General features: G+C 42.7%; 1 long non-coding RNA gene across 1 annotated transcript; it reads right to left on the minus strand.

Annotated features, from left to right (window-relative positions):
* Positions 1-623: 623 nt before the first annotated feature.
* Positions 624-11,701, minus strand: LOC147268112 (uncharacterized). The gene is made up of 4 exons (XR_015112301.1): positions 11,533-11,701; positions 8,507-8,573; positions 8,277-8,367; positions 624-1,525 (listed from the first exon to the last, which is right to left on the minus strand). It is a non-coding gene; the product is annotated as an uncharacterized LOC147268112 (long non-coding RNA).
* Positions 11,702-11,923: the final 222 nt, after the last annotated feature.

Below are 11,923 nucleotides of genomic sequence, written 5' to 3' on the forward strand. Positions count from 1 at the left end.
TGAGTCCCTTGTCCTTCAACCAACCCCCTACCCCCACCTACTCCTCCTGGATTCTCTCTCCCCATCTCATCCTCCTGTCATCACTTGCTCTGATGAGGCTGTGAAACAGGTGGCTCGAGAATTCAAAATGACATAGGAGTGTGTGTCTGTGTCTGTGTGTGTGTTTATGTGTGAGTGAGGGAGAAACAGAAAAAGATTGTTCGTGTGTGACAGAAGAAAGGAAGAGGCCACCCCTGCAAACAAAATACTAATACACACACAAAGTATTTCCTACAACCCACCACCACATTTCTATACAACTTATATTATACATGAGTTTTTGAGTACAACTCTTGCTCTTACCCTGACTCCTAACGTGTGCCAGAACACAATTAAATTAAATTAAAAGGTAATGAAAACCATCTTGAATCGAACCCTGGTGTTCTAAAGTATCACAGATGAGAAGCTGAAAGCAGTGACAGATTGGACAGTTTATATAAGACAAGAGCATTCGTGACTGCGGCTTTGAACAGTTCAACTGAAACAGATATAGTGACAAGTAGAAATACTTTCAATGTAACCTAAAGAATCCAACAATGGCCTAGATTGCAGTTCCACTGAAAAGAGAGCAAATCTGTCTGGACATCTGTTCCCGCAGCCGTTGTGTTGTAAAAGATCCTGCACTAAGTTGTCTGGAGACAGACACACATATATTCTAAAATATGTCTTTCTCGTTGGCTTAGCTCTCAATTTAATTAACTGTGGAAATGTTGTTGGAAGCATGTCGCAACTGTCGGCGGCTCCCTTCTCAATCCCCAAGGAGAGTCCGTCAGTCTTATCACTGTCTGCTTTCACATCAGTGCTCCCAGCATGCAAGTTAACAATTGGCCTCCCACATTTTGCAAATATAACAATATGAAAAAAAAAAAAATTTTGTAGCCCGCATCAAAACCAATGCTACAAAGTGTTTTATACATAAACTACAGGTGACAAAATGAATGAGCGAAACCTACTTTAAATATTAATTAATGATTAGAACCTACAAATATATATTTACGGTAAGAGGATTAGGAGGATAGCACAAGAGAGCTTTTGGATAAAAATAGACCTTCAAGAGTGATTTAAAAGAGAAAAATTATGTCAAAGGTTATAGACACATAAAAAGTTTTGCTAACATTCAACGACAAACAGAAAGAAATTCCAACATGGCTAGTGATACAATGTGTGACTACACTGCACCTTATATCTTTGTAATCTCACAGGGTTAGGGTTGTATAGCTCAGGAAAGGCATCATTAAGAGACCAGGCTGTCTTCCATGCTCTCTGGTGCAGAGGAAACAGAACGCTACAGTGCTACATGCTACATCATAATATTTGGCTCCGGCATGATGTCAGGATGCTGCTCTGCTAACGTTTCTGGGACAACTGAGATGTGGGACGGGGACGGCAGTTACCTAGTGTGTCTGCTGCAGTGTTCTGTTGTTACCACTCTAAGTTTGCTTTCCTCTGGCTGCTGCACTGAAGAAAATCTTGCTTTTTAGTTATCCTAAAAAAAAAGTGGAGGAAAAAAAAATCACACTGATGGTCCGTTTTTCAATTTGTACTGATGTACAGGGAAACATTAGTGGAAAAGCAGTTAAAAAAAGAAACAGTAAAAAGTTTCAGATATTGTATTATTTACAATACAAACTTTACACCCGTGTACCCCCACATGCTGACAGTTTTATGGTTAGCCACTGGGGACTGTGTCCAGCCTCAGACAGTCGCCAGTAAATGCCTCCAAATTCCAGTAAGAAGTGCAGCCCTCAGTCAAACATGGTGCCAGCAGTTCCCGGAGTGAAAGTGTCTGCCAGATAATGTGCTACTTTACACATTTTCAGGTCCGCAGCTATGTATGTCAACTATATTGAAGTGGACAAGACACGGTGTTTGTGTCCAGTCTGTGTTGTCATTGGTGGGATGGGATGGAAGCTCCTTCTAACAGCTTACAAGTTGAGCAATAGTCCCACCTCTTTCCACTCAAGATGTGTGACAGAGGTTGCACAACCCCCAGCTAGATGTGTTTCTGATGCAAACCATCCGGCCAAGACAATTCAGCCAATTCTTCGATGCTCCAGCAATTCTCCTCTGGGCTTATGATAGATGTTGGCCTGTGTATATAATTTCCACATTAGAAGATTGAGTTTAAAGCGAGTTTGACGGATTGAATAGTTAAATAAATACCCTCACCTCCACAAACAAGGGGCAGGATTTTTACTGTTAGCTGTTACACAATTTAAACTGCTCAGCATCTTTATTCAGTTTGAGAGTTGCATATTAGCTCTAAGTACATGAATATATGCCGCTATACAAGGTTGACAATGACTCACAACATCACTTCCTTTAATGTGTTTGAGGCTCTTAATGTGCTCATGTACTCACAGACACACTCTAAAGGTAAAGCAGCAACACATGTAGTCAGAAAACTGATTGGAATGGTGGAGGCGATCAGAAAGACGGCCCAGGGAGAGGTGGCGCCTGTCATGGGGACTGGATCTCATTAAAAGTATGCCCCAGGTCACACTTTGATGGACAGGCAGACGTCAGTCATCTGCCAGCTAGATTAGTGCAGACTGAAGCCCCCCCGTCTTTCCTTTAGCCCCTTGAGAGCCTGTAGCATACCAAGTAAGTCCAGATAGATGCTAACGTGAGCTCCACAGTCTCTGCCAAACCTCTCACCTTTGGCTCGCCTCTGACAGACACAAACCATCACATATTCCTCTAAATCTAAACCGAATACAATACCACCTGCTATGCCAAAAGGCAGGTGGTAGCTGAACGTTTCTTCTCCCCAGTTCTCCCTGGTTTTGGGGGTTGTTTAGGATTCCCAAAGGTCGGCTCCCCAGTGGAACTGTACTGCCGCATTGGAGTTTTAAGCCAATACCAATCCAACACAAACACTGAGAGCTGAATACAACAAAACCTGATACCATAATTCACTTACCGCATGACTCAGCAAGAGAAACAAGAGACCCTGATTTCTAATTTCTCTTGCCTATTAGGACATTTCCTTCTGTGCACCTGCTGGAGTCTCAACAGTAACTGTACTGTAAATGTGATACTACCGCACTACTGTATGGGTTCCACGCACCACAGTGCTACACTCAGTTCAGATGCTTTCATGCTATTTTGCACATGGTAACGGTCACAACTGTGGGAGCCAAACCAGTCAAAGCCAATAGTGGCTGTCTGTAACAGCTATTTAAATGTCCCCCCCCCCCCTTTTTTCCCCTTCAATGTGGCTTTAAAGACTCACACACACACACACACACACACACACACACACACACACACACACACGTTGGCTACTCACAACTCTCCAACTCCAATAAATGTTGTCATCCCCATTTGCATAATGATGAAGTGAAGGCATCAATACAAGCGTCAACACACTAACAGACTATGTCAGACTAACTCTACATACTTAGTCCTAGACAGTTTTTTCCTCTCTTACATGAATTAACACTGGTAATTTCCATAGAAATGACGTCTTGAAGTTGTACTAAAATTCATGCATTAAGAAGAAAAGGAAGCCCGAGTGAGCAGCGCCAGCCATTGCAGGTGCAGAGTAGCCTGAGCACAGCAGCGGGTGGAGCAGCATTCTAAAGATGGAGGCTGAAGTGAAAATTAACCACTTTAATTTGTATTTTGCTGTAGTGTGAAAGGACATGCTGAGGAAACAAATTAGCCCTAAAGCTCTAAATCAACCAGGGTGAAAGCTGTGCGACCAACACCAACACTTTTATCTCGTGCGTTGCTCCTTTTACTATCCTGACGTGTCATCTGACTTGCCGCAGCTATGAGATCATTAGTAAGATTACAATTTCTTTCTGTTGAAGTTGCCTTGTCTTACAGTACCACTGTGTTCCTCAGGGGGCAGGAGTGAGTTTCTGTCGCGTGAGGAAGCAGCAACCGCACGAGAGGGGTATGAGTCTGTACTCGTGACGTTACTTATACGTCAACCCTGCAATGACATGTCCAGATGTCTGCCATGAGCACAGAAAGAGGGTTGATGTATCTTTAAAGAAGTCTGGCATTTTGCAGTGTAGTCAACTGTCAAACCGATAATCCAAATATTACAAAAATGCAATACTGAAATATGAAAATGGAACTCAGCTGAGGTTACGTTGATATTTTACCATGGACTGTTGTGATCCACCATTTTTTTTTGTTTGGAGCACATTTCAATAACAGATTGATTCCAGCGCACTATGACACACTGTATATAAATACGTTTGATGTACAGTCCCCTACTTCGGTCTTTTTTTCCTTCTCATCCACATCTTTTCGAGGTTGCCGTCTGCACTGTAATCATACAGTGACCGACGGTTTATCCCAACATTCCCAAGAGTTCATGTCTCCAGCAATAGACCAGTGGCATGATGCCCAGGACAGAGGCTCCCTCTGACAAGCATGCTAGTCAAGGCTGTGCTAACATCACTCAGAGTAGATCAAGATTCCTGACAGTCTCTGACACACTAGTTGTTTTGACGTAATACAAAGTGCATTTTGATAACACCTAAATCTGGGAGATGATAAAACTGAGAAAGAGTTTTGGCAAAAGATGGGGATAATTCTGGTTATTTACAGAGTTGGAGATGGGAGTGTCAGTGTTTAATAACCCACATCAGCAATTTGATTTGTGACAACCCGCTCAGATATATGAAGTATCCCTCATTTAATCCATGCTGGACTCCAACCGGAATGCAGTATGTCATACTTCATGCATCTGGAGCGATAAAGGCCAAAAGTAGACAAGACAGATATGTGGCATCGCCTTTTATCAAGACAGATGAGGCAGTTACATCTTCGACTGACCACGTCAATGGATCTGTGACTGAAATGAGTCACAGGGAAGCTGTATCCTTTTTTTCCTCTTACATCGTACCAGCAGATGGGTTTCAGAAAGATTAGAGAAAACTGGAAATCTGTTAGCACACAAGGCCACCAGGGGAAAATAAAGCCTTAAATTCTTTGTCACGTTGGCTGAGGGATCAAAAGGGCTCAGGAGTGGATGCAATATTAGCCTTCTTTTCCTGATGGATTGTGACTTTTAGACATCTTTGCAATATGAGCTTCCCCAGAGTGCCTTGCGGGGTCTTTTCCTTAGAGACACTCTGGACTTGGGTCACCGGGATGTGACATGACCCCCACACCTCGGCAACACTTACTTACCAAACCAATGTTATGTAAACTGATATGTATGGGAAATGTTACGTGGCTTTGTTGTTTTTACTCTCTTGAAGACTAGAATTGATCATTTTTGTACAAAATGATAATTGTTTGTTTGAATGAAATGAATTACAATCAAATGAGAGCCATTAGAGGCTGGGATGCCTGAGGAGCTACAGACCATGTTGCTCTCAGTAGAACAGCAGATAATGATGAGAAGAAGTTGAACACAATACAGCAGCAGTCACAATAAATTTACTAATCCCTTCCTGAAAACAGTAGGAACCTCCCCCCCAAACACACACACAAACACACTCTCACACACACACACACCCTGCTCTCCCTGAGGCACAAAGACCCACAGCAGCTACATATTTTCAGTCTTTTCTGGAATGACATGCCAGAAATAAGGTTTGGTGGGGGGGTTGGGGGTGATGCTGGAAACCCCTCATTATCCAAACAATGGCCATCAGACCTTTAAATGTCAGGAATCTGCTGTTTGACGGACAGAGAGAGAGAAGGAGAAAGGGTGGATGCTTTTTGAAAACCAACAAATTGCTGACCTGCATTTGGGTGACTGTTGGAATTTATATAGTCTTCAAGGCTGCGTGTGGATGTGTGTGTGAGTGTGTGCATGTGTGTGATCTATATAAAATACAATAACATCATGGCATTGTGCAAGGGCTCAAATGTCAGACACAAATGCCAACAGCAACAAAGTGACAGGTTTATAAATGGCACCGTCTTGTGATTCCTCAGAGGTGTTAAGTGCTGTTTTGTATGCCATGACATACAATTTAACAGTATAATAAGACTAAATTCAACGTATAGTTTTTTGTCAGCGCTAATGGATACTCATCTGGATCATCTACATCTTTTTCTCATTAAAAATCACAGGGGAGCCGGCATATATTCACAGCAGAGCGATCAAATAATCCAACACGTTTAGGTTGTTGCCGCTCAGTGAGATACCACTTTCAGTCTCTCCCTTTAATCATCCATCATCCCTGCTAATACAAAGCAACTGCCAGGGCCATGTAGGAAATCAGCCACGTCTTTAGCGTCACTCCTCATTAACATAGCAGAGAAAGCATTTCCATAGGGAGCTGGTTAAACCTCTGCAAGTGAATTGTTCTACCTGTATTTGCATTTCTTCTCCAAATTGCATCGAGAGTAACACTGCTGTGACAGTTGGAGCTGTTGCTTTCTCTGGAACTGGATCATTTTCTTGACAGTCACCACCTTCACTAGTCCTTCCCAGCTCTCACAGCCTTTTAGCAAGCGCTTTCTCTCCGTTCACACAGCTGGAGGAGCGTCCCTCCTCACAGCTCCAAGGCACAGCTGCGTTTACCGCCTGCTGCCGGGGTTCAATTTTTAATATTAATGAAGCTTTAGCAGATTCAAGCCTGACACTCACCTGCAGAGCAGAGTATGAGCAAGAGGAAAGGAGGGTTGTTCATGTCTAACAGCCCACCGTGGAGAGAGAGCTGCTGACACACTGATGTGTTCAGCCTCTCCCCTCCTCAAGCCTACATGTATGTCATCCCTCCGTGCAGCCGTAGCCGAGGTTGAAAGCATGTCAGAGCATCTGAGCTCATGTGGGGTGATGTGTGTTAACCTGTAGATTCATTTTAATCGACTCTATACTGAGTTCTGTTACCATAGCGACATAAACTGTGCAACACTCTCTGGGATGCCTTTCTTGCAATGAGTCTACAGGCACAGCATGATTACACACGCACACACACACACACACACACACACACACGCACACACAAACACACAGGCTTTAGGGGCATACTCAGAACGATGGATTCATAATTCTCGTCATGATGCTGCAACACGAAATGTCTCTGTGTTGCTGCATTGTTGCAACAAGTGAACGCTTTACCAAACACAACTAGCATAAGGAACTCTGAAACTGCACCCCCCACACGACATGCCTTTTTATGACCATTCCGTGCACATGACATCAAGGCTGCCCTACATATTAAAGTGGTCATGCTCTGAATTGGGGTTAGCCCTGCACCCACTCCAACAGCCCACCCTCTGGTTGGTTCTCCTCATTTGTCACTAACAATTTTTGCTGGATTAAAATTGCTTTTAACATCCATGCATAGCTTCATATTCCAGTGTCTTGCTCACATTTAAAAGCGAGCTATTACTTCCTCGACTTTCACTCACTGGCATTATCTGTTATCACCAGTCAGTTGCAGGAGTGCGTGTGAACATGCTTATTGTGTTATTTTAGTAATCCTGCAGTAACTTGACCCCAATACAGCATCATCTCTTCACAAATTATAAGCCACATATTTGTGTATTTTCTTTTTAACATAAATGCATTTTCTGTATTTATAAAAATCTTTTGTTCTTTTTATATTACCCCAAAAATTAATGAAAAATAAAAAACCTAACATATCTCCACGTACTTGAACTCACTTGCGAATTTATCGTCACAAGGACTTTCCAAAATGTAGTTCTCTTTGAAGTAGAGCCACATTGCTCATTGTGTCTTTTTACATGTCGATGATTTTCTACAGTGCCTTGATGTGAGTCTGTGAGGAACAGAACTACCTGCAGTGAGAGTGGGAAGTATGAGGACGTCATTGGCCAGAGGCAGCTGACTTGTCCTGTCAATGTGACCTGCTTCTCCTGACGCGACTAAGCCTGAGTGCAGCCAAAGTTTTACACTTCATAGCCAGCACAGGAAGCACAGCTATGAACGAACACACACACACACACACACACACACACTCTCTCTCTCTCTCTCTCTCACACATGATCGTGTTTCAACCAACTCAAAGGACATCACATAGACTTTCATTCATATCCTGGAGACTTACCCGAACTGGAACCACCTCATGCCTCACCCTAAACTAAGTCTTCATTGTGAAATGTGCTGATTAAAATTATGAAGACTTTTTGCTGCGAAAAGAGAGGCAGGTCTACACGTCCCCACAACATGCTACACATATCCCCAAACCTCCCCCTGTTAGAATACTGTCACCTGTTTAGTGTTTCCATGGAGACCAAACACACTAATGAGGTAGCATGTGTGTGTGTGTTTCGCGTTGTTGTTGACATACGGAAGGCAGGTGTCATTAGGCGTGTGACAGCAGCAGCTTCCTGGGTAATTACAGCTGGGTTTGGCCTGACTGCAGCGCCAGCTTACCTGTTCTAGAGGAGATGAGAGTGTAAATCAGTGTACGATACAAATATGTGCACCAAAATATTAATAGTGCTGCACAATATTAGTGCTGTAAATGGGTAAACTCTCTGCTCATGAACAAATGATGAAATTGTATTTCCTACCTACATGTGACATCACACCAACTGAATCATTCAGTCCTGAGAGGCGGCGAAACATGGGAACTTGCAACCGTCTAGATGCGGAAATAAAGCAGATGGCTCGTTTGGCTGCTCCATGAGGTTTTCACTGACTAATGACCTTGAGAACTGTCAGGCTTGTCAACAAGAAATCACCTCCGACGAGCCAACATTTTATGGGCCACCAGAAATATAAAAGAATAAACATGATGTAAAAACAAAAAAACAAAAAACAGGGGTTGTTGGAATCAGCCAGCTGTATTTGCATCATCCATTGTAAATCTGATATTGTCATGTATTCACTCCCTGACAAGGCTTTATATGTGTCACCTGGAGGTGTTGACAATCATGAGGGAGTGGATTAAGGGAGTGGATCAATGGAATAAACTAACACGTGTTAATCTAATGGCCCCCTGAGAGTAAGAAAAGAGCACTGATGAAGTGCAGGATCAATGACCCAGTTTCTCATGGAGTCTGAACATCTCACTGAGGCCACATGTCAGCTCCTGCAACCACAAGTGTTGATGCGCTGACTCTGCTCTCTGAAGGTATTCAGTCAGCTCTGACATCACGTTAGAGGAGAGTGAAAAAGCTATTACCATACGAGCTCCATAAACTGATATTTCCCAACAAATATAGAGTTTGTGGACAAGTGACTGCAAGTGTCTGTTACACGACCATGTTTAAGACACCTGACATCTGCTTGGTTATGGACCAACTCAGGCCATCCGATTTATATATAGTGAAGGCATACTAGAGAAGCATGTTACAATAAGTTGAAACTGTGAATTTAATCAGATATTTCAAACTCCTTTAAAAAAGAAAAAAACACTGACTTTTTTCACTGTGGACGACAAAATTGAGTACGGACAGTATTTCAATACATGTATTGATATATGTGCTGAAATCATGAGGAGATTTTTTTGTTGGACACTGACAGATAATGCTGTCACAAAAGTTGAACAAAGTTATTTTGGCTTTACAATAATTGGAGGAAAATCTTTTCAAACAAAAACACCATACGTTGTGCTGTACAAGTGTGCTTCCTATTAGTGCAGTCACACCTTTTAATTAACTGTGAAGTGAAAATGGATTTATGCTTTGGAAACCAGCTGCACATTGTCAGAGAGACTGTTTTCTAGATTCCACACCTTTCTCACTAAAACCAGGTCATGTAATCAAAAACCCAGAGCTGAGAGCCTCCGGCCCACATCAGTACTGCCATCTGTGAAGCAGAGGCCCTCGTCCAACCCAGGATGACAGACCCCAGGTGCAACAGCCACACCACTGCAAACATATCTCTTCTGTTTATACATATGTATATATATTCAACCCTTTTATATATGTTTGTGTGTATATACATATACATGGATGTGTGTATATGTGTATATACATACACCAGCATATATACACACACATATATGCACACACACACATACATTATATATATATATATATATATATATATATATATATATATATACACACATATATATACACACACATACATACACACATATATAAAAGTCTTGTTATTGGTTCAATCCAGTTTGTGTCTCTATGTGTAATGAACTTCCCCTTTTCAACACGTCAGACACCCAAAGGATTTGCGCTCAATAAACTCTCTGCCCTTTGCACTTTGAGGGAAGTCCATATGTTCTGGGGAGTGTCGAACAGCCTCCAGGTTGTTGGTCAAATGCGTGCATACAGTACATGGTTCATCTCTGACGGCCGCGCAGAGATTTCCACTTCCTAAAAGGCCTGTTCATCCTCTCCACATCCACTCATGTTCTGTGACATGTTTAGCATGGCCTGTTATTGATGTATGAGGCGCTGCAACAAGACTCATCAGGTAGGTCACGAGACCTTAGAATAAATAAGCAACAGCTGAAGAAAATAACTGACCTCATCCACATCTAGTTTGAGGTTATAACAACTTAAGTCTCATAATTCCAGTTTAATTAAAATGATAGGATCAGGGGCGAACCAGAAATCTTTCATAGGGGTGGCCAGGGTGAGACCATCACTCACATAGGGGTGGCAATTATAAGATACCTAAAAATGATTCTTTGATTTTTTTCATTATGATCATTTTTACCCGCGGCGCTCCAGCCTGCTCTCTACTCCCGCCGAGTTGTGTCTTAATGCGTTCGTGCGGAAACAGCAGTTAGGCGGAAAACAATGTTCAGCGTGAGAGCCGCGTTTTAACAAATTATTCCCTAGACGCGGAGGTGGCTCCGCCCCTGACCTCAACATACATATAAATAGACGTAATATACGTCTATTCATTGATAATGATGTATAACAATAATTTAAATACCGATAATATACGTGTATTTATTATTCTTCATCTGACTGTCCATCGAATGTGGGCAAATTGCTCTTCCTTACATTCCCATCTCAGTAGCTGTGTAGCGGGCCGTTTCCTCGGCTCACCAATGTTAGCTTGCTACTTTAGCTCGTTGTGGTAACTGCCGCAGTTCCCCCCTGCAGTACACATGTACTCCTTACAAACTCTTATCCGTCGAAGCCTGGGCCCATATCCTGTTGGCAGACTCTATTCTTCTGCAGCGGAGATGGATAACTCTCGTTTGACAAGAGTCGCACTTATCACTCCCACTCGAGCACTCCGGAAATCAACATCCGTCTTTTATTCTTCGCTCGTCAAGGCGAAAGAGAAGTTGACAGTGACCCCTGGTGGAATCCCAGTGGTAACTACAACAAACTGAAAATCAGTACAGAACACCTAACATGTATGCCCTCAACAGAGACGATGAAATGACCGCTAACATACGTCCATTTCTGGACGTCCAATACACATCTATTCATAGATGAAAATTTATCATAACAATTTCAATAACAGATAATAGACGTGTATGTATTATTCTTCATCTGCCTGTCAACTGAATGTGGGTCACTCGCTCTTCCTTACGTTCTCCATCTCAGTAGCTCCGTGCAGCGGGCCGTTTCCTCGGCTCACCGATGTTAGCTTGGTACTTTAGCTTGTTGTGTTACCTGCCGCAGTTCCCGCTTGCATTCCACATGTACTCCTCGCAAACTCTCTTATCCATCGAAGCCTGTGCCCATAACCTGCTGGTAGACTCTATTCTCCAGCAGCGGACCTGATAACTCTGGTTTGACAGGACTCGTACTAATCACTCCCACTCGAGCTCTCTGGAGAACAAGATCCGCCTTTTCTTCTTCGCTCATCAAGGCAACGGACAAACTCGACAGTGACCCCTGGTCGGATTGCAGTGGTAACTACAACAAGCTGAAAACCACAGTACAGAAGCAGTGACACACACATCATGTCCTACCTTGTTTTTTAATTCACATATTTTCTTTGCCACACTTTTCTGAGTTGAGAACTAAAGTGAACAAGCAATTCTCACTTAAATGACACTTT

Source organism: Aulostomus chinensis, chromosome 3, assembly GCF_037954235.1.
Source record: "Aulostomus chinensis isolate RoL2024-O1b breed Wild chromosome 3, RoL_Achi_v1.0, whole genome shotgun sequence".
Lineage (NCBI taxonomy): Eukaryota > Metazoa > Chordata > Actinopteri > Syngnathiformes > Aulostomidae > Aulostomus > Aulostomus chinensis.